We start from the raw sequence: 19,768 nt of genomic DNA on the forward strand, positions 1-19,768 counted from the left end.
TTCCTGTCCAAAGCTGACGATAAAAGATGATTGTGTGGTCTTAACGTTTTTATAGAGTGACTAAGTGTTTTGGCTGTTTCGCTTTATTTATACCTATTATTAGCATTAGCTAATCTGATATAGTATATGTGCCGTTGACTTGCTCAGACATGTTTCTCGACAGTAGACCTCAAGTAGTTAAAATAGATACATAAATGATCAAAAACGATTGGCGCACAAGGCTTGATTTAATTTCTAAGTTTTCTTAAGTTTGCAATTTGAAAATTCTTTTGGTAAAATATGTGTTTGTTCATCGTTATCAGTGATAAGGCGCTTGGCTAAGGCTAGTCATATAGCAGTTGAAACGTCACTAATTTCAGCTAATAGCTTGACTCTACAATCGAACGGAGACAAGTCTTAAGGCCAACAATTGAAAATCCACATTAGTTTTCTCCACAATTTTACTTTCTATTTTTATTTCCGCGCATTCCTCCAAATTTATAGTAGGATCCACTTTAAAGTTTTCCTGTCACCAAACTAATACTCTGTGGTTTCTGTTCACTTGTGTTGACACTGTTCACTTATTAGTGTCATTAATTTTCCTCGTCGCAGAAACATGCTCAAAATATCGAAAGTGTCTCGTTTAGTTTTCACAATAACACGAGGCTATGAGCAGAATTACTTTATCAAAGAATGTCTGAGACGGCATTTTCCACCGACGCTAAAAACAGTGATCAGTTAGACATATGACCCGGGTGACACGCTTGTGCATAACATGACAGAAACTACAAGGATGAGACAAACCTCGACTTGGAACTCTTCATCCTTCATGTAAATTCGAGCTTTAAGTATATGATAATACATCAGTTTTTTTCCGAGTTTTTCTCGCTCAACATCACCCCAAAAAATGACAGAAAAGATGCAAATGAGGAACTGAGGGAGGGTGGGACGATCTGATGATTTGAAAGATAGCTGGATGAGATACCAACAACGCAGGTTCACGAGGGTGATGACGCGTGAGTCTCTGCAGGCTTTTACTAGAAAACTGATAATGATCAAATTAAGGTGAGGATGGTAATCGAAAACATATTCTTGGGAGTTGACGCGGTATTAAACTGTATGATACTATGAATTCTCTGACATGTAAAACATATATCTTATTAACCAAGCGCGAGGGCCGTACTGGGAGAATATCGGCCCGAGGTCTTGACAGTACGGACCGAGCGCAGCGAGGTCCGTACAAAAAAGACCGAGGGCCGATGTTCTTCCAGTACGGTCCCGAGCAAGCTTGGTTAATAAGAGATTTATTATACGACTGAAGTTCAAAGGGACACAAATGCGGTATCATTCGGGACCATTCGGGACAGTGCCCGGTCCAATACTTAGAGAATATTGGACCGGCAATAGAGCATTTTGATTGGTTGATTTTAGTTATTGGCCCTCTGACTGCCCAAGTCGTGTAATAAAAAGAGATATTGATCTTGTATAGGTAAAATAGTTCCCTTTCCCTGATGTCCCAGGCCTCTGTTCTTTATTTAGCCTAACATGACTCATATCATATGATCATTGGTTGTAAAGGGTTCATTTTTTACCTCAGTTTTAATTATGTTCGTAAAAGCTGTTGCTGACATTTTTCACTTTTGAATCTAAGAGCCAGTGCTGTGCTTAGGCTCAAGGCCAAATATAAACTTGAAGGTCAACAAATCGGAAATCTGGGAAATTATTCTGCGTATTACTTACATTAAATTAAATTAACCGACATTCCTTTGACTTAGTATTTGAGATGATAAAGCTGGTCAAGGCTGATCGATTAATGAGAAAACTTATTTCAGGCGCAGAATTTTTAAATTGTTTCCTTAGAGCTCTCTGATTGGTCGTTTTCTTGAAAATAAGGTGAATGGACCACTTCTTGTATGAAGTAACCACGTTTCCTTGTTGAACACCGGTTGAGCTATATATAAGATAGGGTGTGGAGGGTGATGGAGTGGGGGACTGGGAAGTTGACGCGGTAGGACGCCAAAAAAAGGATCACGACAGCTATCCCAACAAGCTATGTAATGATAATTAGGCCGGATCTTTTATTTCCCGAAAAAGACCCACTAAATGATTCGGAACATTAATTTAACTTACGTTTTATTGATAGTACATGCATAAAAGTTCCCAAGCACTCCACTCTGAGGAGTTTTGACACAACTAAGACAATGGTTAAAGGAGTTAAAACACCTGTTTCGTAATTAATCATTAATTACTACTCGTGGAAACGCTCAGAACATAGCACCGACAGATAACACCAATTACAACGAAGGCTTTACAGCAAGAAAGACCCTTCTGGCAGCCGGTACTGAGAACAACATTCGAATACCACTTAATCGCTTCGGTTTTTTCTCTGTCGCCTCATTTCTAAGCTGAATATTCGAATTACCAGCATCGATAGTTCCGTTCAATAGAATGAGTCGTTTTTCCAGATCTTCCCAGCTAGGAAATATCGTGCCACCCTTCAAAAGTTTGCTTTTACCAGATGATCTATGCATCGGTATCTGCGCGAACTTGTTAAGATCATTGAATATCTGTTTTGCTTTTGAAGAGTACTGTTTTTTCGGGTCGAATTTCTTTGTCAACAGATTGATGATGCCTTTGTCTCCCTGTCTTTCGTAAACAAGTCCACCGGTTGAAGGATTGCTCACTTCGACAACCATTTCATCTAACAATCGTGGAAGATTTATCAAGAGACCACCGTACTGCCCTTTACTACCGACTTTGTAGACATTTCGCTTCTTCTGTTTATATTTGCGGATGCCCTTACCCTGCGTGACAAGAATCTTCCCACCTTTCGCGAGTAGATTTATGCGCTCCAAATATTTTTTCAGTACGGTGACTTCGCCGTCTAAGCTCTCTATTTTATCATTATTCTTTACTTTATCTTTCGAAAGGCCGGCCTTGACGTGCTTCATTCTCTTTGCTTTATCGTAAACATCTGTCTGTAGCTCATCAAGATTTAAATCGCCTTCAAGCATTTTTTGGTATACATATTTTAGGCTCGGGAAACCGATGTTTTTAATGATATCAATATCTGCTTGATTAAACCCGATCTCAGGGTCGGGTATTTTAGTTTTTGGTTTTGGTAGGGCTTCAAGAAGAAGAGGGGATTCGGGTGGACTTTCAAATGAGTCAAGCTCTTTGAGAAAAGAGAGATCTGTAGACAGAACGTTTTGATTCTCTGCCAATTTTTGAATAACTTTGTTCTGGTTCTCATCTATCGTTTCTTTCACTTGCTTGACCTCATCAACAATAGGCCTAAAAATTTGTTCTCGCTCAATGGTGAGGCCCTGCTTTTGATCGTTTATGTCTTGCAGTTTCCCTTTGAGTTTCATCATCGCGTGTTCAACTTCGAGACCCTCTTTGAGATCTTTTGTAAAAAGTTTAAGATCCATGTCTGTTAATGAGCAAGATTATTTTACGCGAGATTTTTTATCAGACAAAGATGAATCAATCTACACGTGGCATATACTCGTACGACCTTCTACCCGTCAAACCCATAGACCTTATCACGTTCTGCGGTTAGAAGACAATAAGAATATCACGTGTAAAACATTAGATTACATTCCAGACCTCCCCAGTAACGGGTGAGAGTGAAACTGAATTTTTGATTAACCTTCACTCTCACCCGTTACTAGGGAGTTCTGGAATGTAATCATCATCATCATCATCATCATGTTTATTTGTTGAAGCAGGTTGAATTTATTGGCAACTGTATAAGCTGATGTGGACCTGCTGTTTTCCCACCCAGCCCACCCCAGGGAAGGACATCCAGCACACAGTAATCTCGTGCGTGGGAAATTAACGTCTTTTTACCCCTTACCCTTTAAGAGACGGGACCTCCGGCTTTACGTCCTATCCGAGAAGACGAAACAATGTGAGTGAAGTGTCTTGCTTAAGGACTCAACGTTAAGCCCCAGCCAGAACTTGAACCCGGGCCGTTTAACCCAGAGCCCAGCGTACTGACCACTGGACTACTTACGCCTCACTTGTCTTTCACGTGATGACTTATTGTATGCAAATTGGTACCTCGTGATTAGCGCGACACGTTGTAAAAAAACCTGAGCGCTTGCGAAATAGCTTCATAGCTGACAATGAGTAGAATGGAGACTGAGAATATGCAATTCGACGATACTGATTTAATCTTTGGACAACCAACAATACAAATTCCACATCAGAAACCCGTAGAATCAGTAACAGACTTTCTTCGTGCTATTGTTTTACACATGATAGTGGTTTTGAAAGCGGGTTCCCCCTTACGTCATTGATAATTACGTCAATTTATGTGTCTGGTTAAATTTTCCATAAAACCGCAAGCCTCGAGTCACGTACAGTCACACTCGTTACTTGTGAGCTGTGAGTTGACCTATAGTACCAATATAAGCGATATCTACACTTAAATATGCGTATATTAAAAATACAGTTTAGCGTGTATATCATGAGAAATTAATTGCATTTTAGCAAGGGCTCCGGTTAAGAAAACTTAGAAGAAATATTCACCAGCGCACCTGAGTCTTTTTCCGGTTTTAATTACTGCTTGAAACAAACAATTTAAGTTTCCAAGAAAGCATTATCATAATTTATGCTGACGTGATTTTTCCGAGAATCAACCCTGCTATTCAAATAACTGAGTATCACGAGGCTCGTAAACAGTTTCAGAGAGAAGACAAAGAAAGAAGGTTAGTGCAGTCGCCAAGGAGTAATTCGTGCTTTTCGTACCCGCTCTCTTACAATACGTAAGTAATTTACTGTGTCTCTCGTATTTGTACTATATACAGCGATAAGGTGGAATCATTATTTGTCTTGATATCAAGACCTTTTCCAAAGGTTATTTACACGAGGTCTAACCCAAACCGCATATTTACGCAAGCAGTGGGCCTTACGTATTTTCTCTAAGTGGGTTGTTTTCATTAAATGAACGTCCTTCCACTGCTAGCTTTCGGCTCTCTTAACACTGTTCATGAGAATAAAGGTTCGACTAATTTGGAGATGGCTTTGAACGCTGTTTTGTTAAATAACGGCTAAACTTGGTTCCAATAGCCGGTCGTCAGTCGCTAAAAAAACAACCCGCGTTAGTTCATCTCTAATGAACTGAAAGGAACAATCTGAAAAGTTATCAAACTCGGAAAAGTTATAAAACTTCAATATGAAAGATAAGGCCGTTCAGTTGTAGTCTAGCGGTGGTCGATGTTCAAATTTTCTATCGGGTATTAAATAATTCAAGCTAGACGATGCTAATGTTCTTCAAAGTTACCAGGCAAACTGTCTGTGATAAAAGACTTTATAATTGCACTCAGCAAACAGAGTAAGAAAGAAATAGGCTCAGTAGCTTCATTGGATAGACATATTCAGTACCGAAGTATACTCACACGATTTCAGTAATCACGGACTGGTAACATACTCTGTGAACAAAGATTTATTCTTTGTATTGTGCTAGGCGAATAAAGCATATTTTAAATAGGTAAGGAAAATGTGTAAGATATATACTTTTCATAACCATTCGCGGTACCAACCGAATCAAAGTGGGGTTGGGAGTAACGTTCTCTAAACAAAAGTGACAATTGACTTCATGATATAAACAGCAGTTCAATTGTTGTCTTAGTGAAAACCTGTGCAATGGACGATCAAGGCAATCAGAAATCTGAAGGGAAGCCAAAGAAGGAGATGACCAAAGAGGCAGCAGCACGTATTCAGAGCGCTCAAGCGAAAAAAAACGACGGTGTAACAGAAAAAGGAACCTTTCCCGCGCGTGTTCAGCGAGCGGCAGACAAGAATGAAGCAGCGAAGAAAGGAAACGGGGAGTAACCTCAATTCGATGACAAGGTTCAATGATAACAAGCTTCAATGATAACGAGTAGTAATTAATGATTAATTACGAAACAGGTGTTTTAACTCCTTTAACCATTATCTTAGTTGTGTCAAAACTCCTCAGAGTGGAGTGCTTAGGGACTTTTATGCATGTACTATCAATAAAACGTAAGTTAAATTAATGTTCCGAATGATTTAGTGGGTCTTTCTCGGGGAAATAAAAGATCCGGCCCAATTATCATTACATGGCTTGTTAGGATAGCTGTCGTGATCCTTTTTTTGGCGTCCTACCGCGTCAACTTCCCAGTCCCCCACCCCATCACCCTCCACACCCTATCTTATATATGGCTCAACCGGTGTTCAACAAGGAAACGTGGTTACTTCATACAAGAAGTGGTCCATTCACCTTATTTTCAAGAAAACGACCAATCAGAGAGCTCTAAGGAAACAATTTAAAAATTCTGCGCCTGAAATAAGTTTTCTCATTAATCGACCTTCTGCAAAACAAGTCAGCTTTGACCAGCTTTATCATCTCAAATACTAAGTCAAAGGAATGTAGTTAATTTAATTTAACGTAAGTAATACGCAGAATAATTTCCCAGATTTCCGATTTGTTGACCTTCAAGTTTATGATTTGGCCTTGAGCCTAAGCACAGCACTGGCTCTTAGAGTCAAAAGTGAAAAATGTCAGCAACAGCTTTTACGAACATAATTAAAACTGAGGTAAAAAATGAGCCCTTTACAACCAATGATCATATGATATGAGTCATGTTAGGCTAAATAAAGAACAGAGGCCTGGGACATCAGGGAAAGGGAACTATTTTACCTATACAAGATCAATATCTCTTTTTATTACACGACTCGGGCAGTCAGAGGGCCAATAACTAAAATCAACCAATCAAAATGCTCTATTGCCGGTCCAATATTCTCTAAGTATTGGACCGGGCACTGTCCCGAATGGTCCCGAATGATACCGCATTTGTGTCCCTTTGAACTTCAGTCGTATAATAAATCTCTTATTAACCAAGCTTGCTCGGGACCGTACTGGAAGAACATCGGCCCTCGGTCTTTTTTGTACGGACCTCGCTACGCTCGGTCCGTACTGTCAAGACCTCGGGCCGATATTCTCCCAGTACGGCCCTCGCGCTTGGTTAATAAGATATATGTTTTACATGTCAGAGAATTCATAGTATCATACAGTTTAATACCGAGTCAACTCCCAAGAATATGTTTTCGATTACCATCCTCACCTTAATTTGATCATTATCAGTTTTCTAGTAAAAGCCTGCAGAGACTCGCGCGTCATCACCCTCGTGAACCTGCGTGGTTGGTATCTCACCCAGCTATCTTTCAAATCATCAGATCGTCCCACCCTCCCTCAGTTCCTTATTTGCATCTTTTTTTGTCATTTTTTGGGGTGTTGTTGAGCGAGAAAAACTCGGAAAAAAACTGATGTATTATCATATACTTAAAGCTCGAATTTACATGAAGGATGAAGAGTTCCAAGTCGAGGTTTGTCTCATCCTTGTAGTTTCTGTCATGTTATGCACGAGCGTGTCACCCAGGTCATATGTCCAACTGATCACTGATTTTAGCGTTGGTGGAAAATGCCGTCTCAGACATTCTTTGATAAAGTAATTCTGCTCATAGCCTCGTGTTATTGTGAAAACTAAACGAGACACTTTCGATATTTTGAGCATGTTTCTGCGACGAGGAAAATTAATGACACTAATAAGTGAACAGTGTCAACACAAATGAACAGAAACCACAGAGTATTAGTTTGGTGATAGAAAAACTTTAAAGTGGATCCTACTTTAAATTTGGAGGAATGCGCGGAAATAAAAATAGAAAGTAAAATTGTGGAGAAAACTAATGTGGATTTTCAATTGTTGGCCTTAAGACTTGTCTCCGTTCGATTGTAGAGTCAAGCCATTAGCTGAAATTAGTGACGTTTCAACTGCTACATGACTAGCCTTAGCCAAGCGCCTTATCACTGATAACGATGAACAAACACATATTTTACCAAAAGAATTTTCAAATTGCAAACTTAAGAAAACTTAGAAATCAAATCAAGCCTTGCGCGCCAATCGTTTTTGATCATTTATGTATCTATTTTAACTACTTGAGGTCTACTGTCGAGAAACATGTCTGAGCAAGTCAACGGCACATATACTATATCAGATTAGCTAATAATAGGTATAAATGAAGAGAAACAGCCGAAACACTTAGTCACTCTATAGAAACGTTAAGACCACACAATCATCTTTTATCGTCAGCTTTGGACAGGAAGTCTATAATTCCTTGATTGTCGAGCGAAACCAGTACAACTTCCATTGTACTATCCCTTAGTATTGGGTTATTTTACAGACCGTCATGATTGCAAATTGCACAGATCGTGTATGATTTTCTCCGACCCCGATGATTGAGGAATTGTTGCCCAACCAGATAGATCATAGAAATCATCAGTATTTTAAAAGTTTTCGAATTCAAAGCTCCAGATTTTCCCACCCCCTATGACAGGTGACCGCCTGTTCTTCGAACCAAAGAGTGACCGAGCAAATCTTAATTCTGGCCACGTCCACACATATCCGTTTTCATTTGAAAAACGCAACTTTTCCATTTCACAATAAACAGCTATAAATCGTACCTGAGAACAAGCTAATAAAAGACCCACTTTTGAATAAATCTTCTTTTAGTATCGAAATTAGTAACAAAGAAATCTGAATTGATTTCTATGCCATATCGTTAAAATGAATTGGTTGATTAAAAGATCAAGAAACAAGTAAGCAACAAAGAGAATTCTGACTCGGAATTTCAAAAGCACATAGGCAACATTGACTTTCGTATCAAGATATAAATAGCTATTTTGTTCTATGATGGGTCCAGGCGTATCCTTAAGCAAACTCCATTTTTTCACCACTCTCATTTTAGTCCATCATGAGCACCTATCGCCTTGTCCTTCTTGCCAGACTAAAAAAAAAATTGGTGCACACGGTCCATGCAAGAAGTTATATATATCCGAAAAAAATACCAAAGGCAGAGACCCTAAAAAAAACGCCTAATTGAAAAAATATATTTGTACTTCGACTCTTCTCCAAGATATCATATGACAAAAAAAGCGATTCACTTACATGACAAGTTCATGAAAGGTAAGAGTGCGCTTCATAGCCCCTTTGATCAAAGCTGTTCAGGTCACAGTTTGTTCCATGTAAGGTGAATCGGTGCTTTGAGGGATTTTTTCCACTGCGGCAGATCGTTAACCTCAAGGTCACCATGTTAAACAACTGGATATGATCAATTTATTCATCTTACTAAGGAAAGTAAACTCAGACAAACATAAGTGTGTTTCCCTTTCATTCATAAACAACTCTTCTGTTACTGAATTGAAACACAGCAACTTTTGGTTGGTATAGTCGTTTATACAGTAAATACATAACACAGCAACATCGACCAACTTTTTCAAGAAAACGAATCTATAATAATATGGTATAAGATAAGACGAATAAGCAAAAATTCTGGACTGTTGGTTGAAAAAATAAAGAATGCAGCTCTCAGGTTTTCCGATAGCTTTAGACAGGAAGTCTTTTATGCTCTTTGATCTCGAGAGGATTTATAATTTCCATCGTCTATCCTCAGTCGATCACGTTTCATTCCCATCCGCGGGATTTTCCCTGAATAATGGTTATTGTGCACCCGTCATAATCGGAAAATATACGGATATCGTATACCCTTTTTCCTCTATAGTTTAATTTAGGAATTGTCGTGTAAATTGGTAAATTGTACGAGAAATAATAACTACTTTAAAGTTGCCTGGATTTCATAGCTCCACAATTTCAGCTCGCAAGATGGGTGACGCGAAACTTTGCTAATTTTATGGAAACCGAAGTCTCCCGATGATCCTTCTATAGACGGTAAACTCCTGAATTAAATTTTGAATAACTCCTCGCCTAGGACTAAAGACACCTGCCATAAGTTACTGAAGACCAAAATTTAAAAGAAAAATGAATAAATGTCGGTTTAATCCCAACATGTTCAAGAGTTCCTAGCTATCTAAACAATATACCTCCCATTCTATCAGTTTACCGACGAAAGTAAACACGAAAAACGTTTATAAATCCCGAACCGGAGACAAGCGATTTACAAAATTTTCGAGTGTCCTCGCTTCATCTCGCGTCGGCTGTTGCGCTGGTAAACTGATAGAAGGTGCGGTATATTGCTTTTAGGAAATAGACTTTTAGAAAATACAAGCTTACCAATCAGGGCACACGTTAGTATCACTGAGTTATCTTATTAAGAATCGCCACCTATATGCATAAGGTCACAACCACGAGGTTTTATCTTAACCGGAAATAAAAAGCGCCTGAGAAAGCAAAATTTCCCTAAGGCCTGGAGAAATATTCCCCTAAAGCCTGGTATTTTCCCAAGCCTATGCCACTGATTTTAATGAGCTCTTTCTTCGGGAAAATATTGCTGACATATCGACATAAATTGAGTAAGGTATAAAGCACTTTCATTTAACGAGACCGACATCAAGCTGAGAGTTTCGGAACTTCAGAGGGAAGTCGCATCCGAGACATCAACTTCTTTCAGGTAAGTTCGTCCTTTTCTCTACTGAGCTGTTGAAATTGACAGAACTTTAATAATTAATCAACTGAAAAGCAATTCTGCACCGAAACCACTGCAAATCAGATGAGTAATATGTAATTCGTTAAGGGGGAAAATTACTTTTGATTAAGTAAATCAATATTTAAGAAAACCTGATAGTGAACGTTAAAATGTTCAGCACACCGTGCGATCGTTATTAGGAATCCCAAAATACCATCAAACAAAGGGCGGTGAAAGAATTACCATTTTCAGTGCTTTCCTCAAATGCAAGTGGAGGAACCGTAAGGGACTAACATTTAGTGGCATAGCATTACTCTGTTTCGCAACTATGATAACTTACCAGTGATCAACTCGACGACATCGTCGAATTTAACAGCGATGAGAGATCATAATCAAATCAATTATTCGATGCGTGTCAGGAGATTCTAAACTGTTTATAATGTCTTATGCGTGTTCGACACCACAGATTTGAGTTTTTGAGCTCGCAGCAAACGATAAAAAAAATTCTGGTTGTCTTAGTCCCAGCGCTGGTAAACTCTTGGCATGCATGCATGTTCTTCATCTGTTAACACGTTCTCTTAAAAAGCAGGAACACTTAAATTTTCATCAAACCTGATCATGTGGTATTGTTTTTAGACTAGTTCTTGAATATTCTTTTAATTCTTCCTGAAACATGTGTTTTTTGTTGCAGTAATTTATACATTTTTTTTCTTATTCTGCAGTCAAACTACAATATAAAGACGCATAGAATGGATGCCGGCAGAGACTGTGCAAACTTTGATGGCGAGCGGAAATATTCCTTGGAGAAGGCAGCTAAAGCCTGCGTTACTATTCAGACCAACAAAAAGGCCAAGCAATTCGTGGTACCAGAGTTAAAAACGTTAGCTTTAGCCCGCACGCTCAGTTTACTGCAGATGAAACAAGAAACAAAAATTGAGGAAGTGGATTTGAAAAGTGAAGCCGGAGATGAAAGTAGAAAGTAAAGAGAGACTGATGTAACGTGACACTTACAACCGTGCTGATTTATTTATTAATTTTGTTTTTTTCAATAGTCTCATTATTGGGTTTTCCCACTACTTCAGAAAGAACAACAATGTCAGGGCAGTTTTATTTACCTGCATTACTGTCTTAATCGGCAACTCAATCATGAAACTTGCCAGTTATCTACTTTATAATTTTCTCCCTGTTTCGAGAGGCAGCTGGTAAACACTGAATTGCTCTATTTTAATATACTTTTTCTCTTACCGTCTTGGTAAGCGTTTAAATCAGCTAGTTGCCTAGGACTAGCTCAAGTGTCAGTGAACTCATCCGCATAAAAACGCTACATTCATGGAGGAAAGCACAGTTTTTAATAATTATAACTAATCAATACTTTTAAACAAAGTCTGAGATTATTAAAGTAAGCCAAAGCTCTTATGTGAAACTGCATTTTATAAACCTGAGAAGTACGCTGATTATACAGCTGTGAAATGATCCAATCCTTTTTTTCAAATTTAAAACTGAACTCTTTAAATTATCTTTACCATCTGTCTTTATCTCATTTTCGGTGAACATAAAAGTCAATTTTGAATCCGATATCCAGCGCGATGGTAATGTTCATTCTTATCAAACTCACAGAATGAATGGTTATATCTACTAAGTTGAAATTGTAAATTGGCCACCGTAACGAATAAAAAAGCCGACGTCAGCTTTTTTATTCGTTACGGTGGCCAATTTTTAATTTCAACTTAGTTGATTTAACCAATTATCTTGTTACCCCCACCGACGCAGCACCACAGTTTCGTTAGAAACTTTCAGCCTTTATTCTCAGAATGAATGACCTACACATTCGCCTGCGCACCAGTGGGGGCCAACGAACTTATCTTTTTCAAGCTTCTTATGACTGCAATAATCTAGACAATGACATTATAAACACAAAACATTATCGTTTTTTAAAGCCAAACCTACAACCTTGAAGCTGAGATAAGCCGTGCATTTCAATTTGAATTTCCTTTTCTTAATCTTAATTTTTATTTTTAGATAGGCTTTTATTTTTTATTTTATTCTTTCAGAAATTTACTTTTGTAGTGCCCCATTGACAACTGAATAAATATAAATAAACATCATCATTATTATTATCATCGTTGTTATTATATATGATCCACAAGAAGCATGAGAACGAGAAGGGGCAGTATACCGAAAGAGTAATGGAGAACGAACAAGGAACATTCACTCCCCTAATTCGCGACCACAGATGGAATGGCACTGAGATGAGTGTGTTAAATACCGCAGCAGACTGGCGGAGCTGATCGCAAATAAGAAGGGGGAAAGTTACTCAAGCGCAATTTCCTGGATAAGCAGAGCTTTTATCATCGTTGCTGGCCCTGCTGGCCCTGCTGGCCCTGCTGGCTCTGCTGGCCCTGCTGGCCCTGCTGGCCCTGCTGGCCCTGTCGGCTCTGGAGGAAGTGTCGATCTTTCAAACTATCTCGATAGAACAAAGGGTGGGAATATTCTGAAGGCGTTAACTTTCACCAGCTCTCACGGTGCTGATAGGCAGATTAGCGGTCTATCCGATCAACCCCTAAACGGTACCGCAGCTGTCAATCTGAATAAACTCAACACTGAAGTCGGAAAGAAAGCCGACATCTCGACCGTAATTAACGGTCTGACAGCAAAACTCGATTCAACCACTTTCAGGCAAAGCATAGCGACAAAGCCTAATACCACCGCTGTGATGCTGTTGAGTGGTAGCCAGAAAATGACCGGTGATATCGATGTGAATGGTAACGACGCAATAAATTCAAAGAGAGAGAACTATCACGGTGTGACTACCGCTCAGCAGTCCACTTATAAGAGCTCAAATACACTCGTCTCTCGATATGAAGCAGCGTCAATAAAGAAGCATCTACAGGCTCTATTCCATATTACCACTCTCTCCAATGCGAATCACCCATACGTTGACAATGTGAAAGAGACAGTGCCAAGCTTTAGCAATTTAAATGACAAACAGATTCTCGATGCTCGAAAGAGAAAGATAATCAATCTAGCAGATAGTTTTGCAGATAATGACGAAGCTGTGAGCAAAAAGTATGTAGATCATTGTACCACAACTGTTACGAATTTAGCCACAGCCGAGCTAAATAAGGCAGGCGACACAATGATAGGAAACCTCAATCTCGGCAATAATAAAGCAATTAACTCTGCTGCACCGAGTGGTGGGAGTGATCTATGTAACAAAACATATGTCGACACCCTTGTGGGGACGACCAAAACGAACCTTGAAAAACATGTCAATGACCACCTTGCTCATAGCGTTACAACCACTTTGAAAAACGATCTCGATTATATCATGAATGGTATTATTGGCAATGAATTTAGCGATGAAGATGATATCACCGGCAAAGTACAAATTTTCAAAAACTTTCATAAATTTGCAAGGAAGACAAAACCGTTCGATCTTCTTCTCGATACATCAAAAGGTTACTATTCGAGTCGCTTCGGTGTCAACATGCATTCGGCCGCGAAATCAGAGTACACAGTTGTCTGTGAAATGTGGTGGGAATCCAATAAAGTTGATCCAAACTCTGTGACTCTGACTGCCACAAGCTCTCTCGAGACAGTTTCAAGGCAGCGCAGCAATCGATTCTCAAATCATATTGTCAGTCTCATACATACGACAAAATGGAGTGACGCAACACCGAGCTATCTCATGTTTGACATCGTGATGAAAAACAGATCAGGGCAGGCCTATGATCAGAAACTTCCGATTTGGGTTTTGGTTTACGGAAGCAAGGGATATCACAACAGTCTGCCTGAGACTGTTTGGGATCGATGGTACTCTTTCTATGACAGAAAAATGTACATTTATCCACAAATGGTTTTGACAAATGAACCGAAGGATGACGGAAACCCGACTACAAAGAAATATGTCGATGATATGAAAACATCTTTGCAAACAAAAATCGAGGCAAGAGCAACCAAAACAGCGTTGACGAATGCGACAAGAAAGATCTGGTATCGAGGAAACTGTTCTCATGACAATAAATCACAGGTTAACTTTTACATCAATGGAGCATCAGATCATGCCACATATGTATCACAGAGCGCTAACGCTGATTTCACAGTAAACAGTTCAGACAACACAAAACTCATAATCAAAAACGCTGGTATGTATCTGATCACATACACCGATGGTATCAAGTCTCAACATCTATCACATCTCAGGTTCATCTTGAGCAATCCGTTCGTGACCACAGCAAACGGTATATTGGTAGTGCTACCCAACACAAAAAATGCTTGGACGTCACTCGCTAATACCGTTCTATTATATTTCCAGGCGAACACGTCAATGAGCATTGCGACAGATAACAGTTCTGTTCTTCTCGACGGTTTGGATGATAGTCATCTGATGATTGTGAAACAGGATTGAACAGAATGAAATTTTGTGAAACGGTCTGAGCAGATTACTCATAACATGAGTATTTTATCATGGGTTCCCATAATAAAATGAAACACACTCTGAGGAAAGACATCTTCAACTTCAACCACATCGACTACTCTATCGGAGAGGAGAGAATATAAGAGATCAAAGCTCTCTACAGATATTACCACAAGAGATGGTGGTGTTCGAGGAAGACATTCAAAACCTTCATGAGAAAGAGCCTGCTCTGCAGCCTGGGAAGCACCTCACTCATTGTTATCGGGACACTCGTCGGGGGGTTGACTATGAACCCGATCTCGCTCGCCGCAATTACAGGGACGGGTCTCCTTCTCAAGACTTTGACAGATGTGAAGAAGTTCGACAGAAAGATCGATATGAGCAAATTCGCCTTTACAACCTATGAGAAGATCTTGACTGAACTGAGGTCCTATCTGAGAGGAAGACCGTTCGACAATGCATCGTTTCTCAATGAGGTCAGACTCATCGATGATACAATCACAGATCTGTGTCCAATCTTTCAATCGACTAAAGTACTTAAGCAGTATGATGAGAGATTCGTGGTAGGTGATGAAGATCTGAAAGACTAAAGCCTCGTAGATCTTTGCTGTTAGGCCTCATCTTCATCATCACTCTCTTCAACAACGACTAGGGGTTGTCTCGGTTTCAGAGGTTTCACATAGACATCATTTACTTTGATCTGTATCGAGGTACTTTGGTCACTGATGTAGATCGACTCTATGATATTCTGTTTCTTTAACCCGATTTGCGTGAGTAATACTTATCTTTTCACACAAGTGTCGCTGATGCAAAAAGCATTAGCAACACTTATCTTACGACTTAAGTGTTGCTAATGCTCCACATCACCCCACCTCAAGACCCGTTCTAGAGGCCTTTGACCTCTGAGAGACCTTAGGCCTTTTTTGTAATTCAGTATTTATTGTACAAGAGTAAATCGAAGATGGTTAATATCCCGAATTACGATGTGAAAGGTTCACATAGAAATCGTAAGAGAAGGTTGAATGACTTTCTTGATGAGGAGTACAGAATGCTGATTGCCGGTGCGAGTGGGAGTGGAAAGACAAACACTCTCATGCATATGTTGAGATCACCGCTGGTCATTTATGAAACGATCTACCTCTATTCACCAAACACTCATCAAGACAAGATTCAGGATCTGCAAAAGTTTATGCATAAAGTATCACAGAGAGTTGGTAACGTTGTTCGGGAGATTCTGAATCCTGATAACATTCTAGACACATCAGAGTATCCCGAGGGGTGTAGGAAGGTAGTGATTTTCGACGACCTCATCAACGCTCCGGATGCTTCACAGAAACAGATTGCGAACCATTACACCGATGGAAGACATCACCAAATCTCCCCGATCTATCTGAATCAGTCGTATTACGACACACCGCAGAATATTAGATTGAACTGCTCCCATCTCATCCTGTACACTCCTGCTTCTAAACGCCATTGCGACCTGATCGCAAAGGAGAATATGGTTGAGCCGGATCTGTTCTCAAAACTCGGCCCTTATGAATTTTTGTTTGTCGACAAAGAGAAGAAGAGCTGCATGAAAAATTTTGATGAAAAAATCTAGCAGTATAGTACAAGGTACTACAACAAGGTACTACTACTATGAAGACTTACTGCGTGAAACAGCTAAAACAGACCGAGTCTGTACCCAGGAGCCAAAGAGAGGAGGTCGCAAAGAATGGGAGCTTGATGCTCAAATCGAAGTGGGCGGAGTTCGGTATCACAAAGGTTAGATTTCTGGGTGGAAGTACCACCAGTAAAAAAAAGGAGGCGCACTCTTCAATAATGTAGGAAGGAACAGCACCTCTCTTCTTGAGATGGGGGTAAAGGGTCTGGCCAATCTCGGACAAAACTCTCTCGCGAAAGCCGTCAAGTCAGACTTTGCAAAGAAAAAGATGAAGGAGACAGCGAACAGATATCTCGATGAAGCCTTGGATTCTTTTGCAGATGATATGAGCAGAAGAATCGGGGAAAGTGTTTATGATTATTCAAAAATGTATCCAATGTCAATGTATGCTCCTGATGGTGTTAATGATCCGACACACCCCCTTTATAAAGGGGGATCCTTCGATATTCACAAAGCTATCGGAAAACTACCAAATCCGAAATCTGGTTGGATTCTTCCTGGTCATAAGTATACAGGACCGTTAAACGACGTTGCAAGTCAGGTACGATACGACCCAAAGACAGGAGAGATTTTGGAGATCTATGACCCACCCTCAGGTCCGACCGACGCTGTCGCTATGCAACATGAAGTTGATTACAGCATCTGTGCAAATAGCACTAATCGTGCTAACCCAAAGAAGTGTAAGAATACGGCTGACCGGAAGATGGTGAAAGCTCTCGATGCGATCCCAAAAGGTGAGAGACAGTTGGGGCATTGGGCAGCCAGAAACATAATCAACACCAAGCAGAAGCTCGGTCTTGGAGTGGTGAAAAAAAAATCGACGTGAAACCTTCCCCCTTTCAGGGGTTAGCTGATGAGCTGCATAAACCCATAAGACGAAACTTCAGAAAGCGACGCTTTATTGTTAAGGGTATCGACGACACTTGGTGCTCTGATCTCGTTGAGATGCAGAAGTTTGCAAAGTGGAACAAGGGCTATCGCTATCTGCTGATGTGGACGTCTTTAGCAAATACGGCTGGATCGTTCCTCTGAAGAATAAGAAGGGTGAGAGTGTGGCAGAGGGGTCCAGAAAGATATTCTCTGAAGGAGAAGTCCAAAGAGACTTTGGGTTTACAAGGGGTCGGATTATCACAATAGTCACGTCAAGGACCTAATGAAAGCTAACGGTGTGGAGATGTACACGACAGAGAACGAGGAAAAATCTTCTGTCTGTGAGAGGTGGAATCGTACGGTCAAAACAAACATATGGAAGCAGTTTACAATACAGAACAACACGCAGTACCTCGACATTCTACCGAAGATTGTAGAGAGGTACAACAATCGTAAGCACAGATCGATCAAGATGACACCTGTTGATGCCTCCAAGAAAAAGAATGAGGATAATGTCTATTTGAATCTCTATGGAGAGTTGAGAGCTTCAAAAGCGAAACCTAAGTTTGCAGTCGGCGATCGTGTTCGCAACTCAAAATACAAGAGAAAAGTGTTTGATAAGGGGTTCACACCGAATTGGACAGAGGAGATCTTTGTTGTGGATAAGATACAGTATACCGATCCGATAACTTATAAGTTGAAAGACTTGCTCGATGAGGACATCAAAGGCTCTTTCTATGAATAGGAGATGTTAAGAGCTAAGCAAAGCCTTTCAGACCTTTTCCGCATCGAGAGGGTCATACGAAGGAGTAGTGGGCTCCGGGGCCCACAGGCACTCGTGAAGGGGAGCGGTTACCCAGAAAAATTCAATTCATGGGTTGATGAGAGAGAGCTTCAAGACATTTGAAAAAAATGGTTTAAAGAAATGTTTCATATATATGAGACACACACTTACAGTTGAGATGGATGAGCTTGACAAACTAACAACTCTTACCAACAGTGCACTCTTCGAAAAAGAGAAAGAGATGGGACTGCAATATTACCACAAGCTTAAGAGAGAAGAGTTGATTAAGCTGATAAGAGATTCTCCTCCTCCTCCTCCGGATAAGCTTGGCGCTCTGCCAAAAGCCGCACTCCTCAAAAAAGCGAAAGAGATGGGACTGCAAAGATTTCACAAGATTAGGAGAGAAGAGTTGATTAAGCTGATAAGAGATTCTCCTCCTCCTCGTCCACGTTACACCGTTATGAGGAGAAGAGTGATACTACTTAGTAGTAGTATCCCTGTTACTGTGGGCATAGAGGGAGAAGATTATCAAGCAGGTCTTTCCCTCAATTATATACGCGAACATGTACAGGTCTTTCCCTCAATTAGTGCTGCTGCGAAACACTTCAATGTGAATCCTGGATTGTTTGGTGCTAAGCTGAGATCGAAGAATGTGAGTACAGGGAACAAAATTAAGCTTAATGGGAGAGACTACTCTCTTATTTTCGAAGCTTACCGTGTGAAGAAGGCGCCTCCACGTAAGGGGGGAGAAGCCAGAAGAGACCTAAGGGTTAAGACTTAAGTACGCGTTTTCACGCGTACTTTTGACGCGTTTACACGTCAAAAGTGGTAGTTCTTCTTGTTCTCGAGGGTCAGAAAAAAAATGGGTCAAAAAAAATGATTTTCATATTGTAGAGCAGATCTGTAGGTTACGGATAAGAATAATGTTGTTCAACTACGACAGATCGCTAAAGAGCGGGGCCTTCGTGGCTACTCAAAACCTCGAAAGGCTGAGCGGATCGAGTTCATCGAACTTCAGAGAGCGGTTGTTACTGTGAAAGGGTCAAAGACCCAAAGACCAAAAGACCTTATCACTTTTGTCGAAAAGGAGGGGGTTCCTGTAAAAATGCCAAAGCTTGTCGCTGTGAGAGCAGTGAAACCGAAGCGAAAGAGGAGAGACGTCGTCGTCTTTCCAGGTGGGTCTCTGCTCGATGATTCGATACCGGAGCATGAGATACCGGAAGAACAGACAATATTGGAACCGGCACCGGCACCAGCACCGCGACTCCAAGGGGTGGTAAAAAAGATTGAGAAAGCTGTTGATTGGGGGAAGAGTGAGGTGGAGGATCGGGGTAAGTGGCTGATAGAGACAGCGAACACAAGCAGTAAACCGCGAGCAATAGTCGATGATAAGCTAAAAGATTTCAAAGCGCATATCGCTGAGCTCTATAAAAGAGAGCCGATCGCAGGTGGTGAGCCGTTTAGTGTTACAAAACTCCATTCGAACTCAAACAAAAGTTCTCAACGTTCTTTGACGCATTTCACATCAATGGTGCGATTTACGACAACGATGGTGGGATGAATATCGACAAAACCATTCTTGAAGTTGTAAACATAGTTCGTC

The 19,768-nt window shown here is 40.3% G+C and overlaps 2 long non-coding RNA genes across 2 annotated transcripts; both read left to right on the forward strand.

Moving 5' to 3' along the window:
• Positions 1–3,666: 3,666 nt before the first annotated feature.
• LOC111323584 (uncharacterized) lies at positions 3,667–6,005 on the forward strand. The gene is made up of 2 exons (XR_002694168.2): positions 3,667–4,751; positions 5,618–6,005. It is a non-coding gene; the product is annotated as an uncharacterized LOC111323584 (long non-coding RNA).
• Positions 6,006–10,179: 4,174 nt separating this feature from the next.
• LOC148719388 (uncharacterized) lies at positions 10,180–12,533 on the forward strand. The gene is made up of 2 exons (XR_015993610.1): positions 10,180–10,413; positions 11,151–12,533. It is a non-coding gene; the product is annotated as an uncharacterized LOC148719388 (long non-coding RNA).
• Positions 12,534–19,768: the final 7,235 nt, after the last annotated feature.

The sequence above is a fragment of the Stylophora pistillata genome, chromosome 12 (assembly GCF_964205215.1).
Source record: "Stylophora pistillata chromosome 12, jaStyPist1.2, whole genome shotgun sequence".
NCBI lineage: Eukaryota > Metazoa > Cnidaria > Anthozoa > Scleractinia > Pocilloporidae > Stylophora > Stylophora pistillata.